This window comes from Nomia melanderi, unplaced genomic scaffold, assembly GCF_051020985.1.
Source record: "Nomia melanderi isolate GNS246 unplaced genomic scaffold, iyNomMela1 scaffold0014, whole genome shotgun sequence".
Taxonomy (NCBI): Eukaryota; Metazoa; Arthropoda; class Insecta; order Hymenoptera; family Halictidae; genus Nomia; species Nomia melanderi.
The window spans coordinates 11,866,831-11,867,785 of record NW_027475130.1 but is presented as its reverse complement, the minus strand read 5'-3'; positions in this window follow the sequence as shown (position 1 = coordinate 11,867,785).

The following is a 955-nucleotide window of genomic DNA, read 5'->3' as shown; positions in this document are numbered from 1 at the left end:
CAATATATATCTGGTGATATCTCGGGCGCTATTAGAGATAGCGCAATAAGCCAAAGGGAATTATCTGCAGGAGGCCCTGGCGCATGCATCAGTGCAGCGGGAACGACCTAGGACCACCAGGGGCCGAGAAAACCACAGTCTCATGGGGCCGGACACTCAGGGTCAGGGGAAAATCCAATATATATCTGGTGATATCTCGGGTGCTATTACAGATAGCGCAATAAATCAAAGTGCATTACCTGTAGGAGGCCCTGGCGCATGAATCTGTGCAGCGGGAACGACCTCGGACCACCAGGGGCCGAGAAAACCACAGTCTCATGGGGCCGGGCACTCAGAGTCAGGGGAAAATCCAATATAGATCTGGTGATATCTCGGGTGCTATCACAGATAGCGCAATAAACCAAAGTGAATTATCTGCAGGAGGCCCGGGCGCATGAATCTGTGCAACGGGAACGTCCTCGGACCACCAGGGGCCGAGAAAACCACAGTCTCATGGGGCCGGACACTCAGGGTCAGGGGAAAATCCAATATAGATCTGGTGATATCTCGGGTGCTATTACAGATAGCGCAATAAATCAAAGTGCATTACCTGTAGGAGGCCCTGGCGCATGAATCAGTGCAGCGGGAACGTCGTCGGACCTCCAGGGGCCGAGACAACGACCGTCTCATGGGGCCGGACACTCAGGGTCAGGGTAAAATCCAATATATATCTGGTGATATCTCGGGTGCTATAACAGATAGCGCAATAAATCAAAGTGCATTGTCTGTAGGAGGCCCTGGCGCATGAATCTGTGCAGCGGGAACGACCTCGGACCACCAGGGGCCGAGAAAACCACAGTCTCATGGGGCCGGACACTCAGGGTCAGGGGAAAATCCAATATATATCTGGTGATATCTTGGGTGCTATTAGAGATAGCGCAATAAACCAAAGTGAATTATCTGCAGGAGGCCCTGG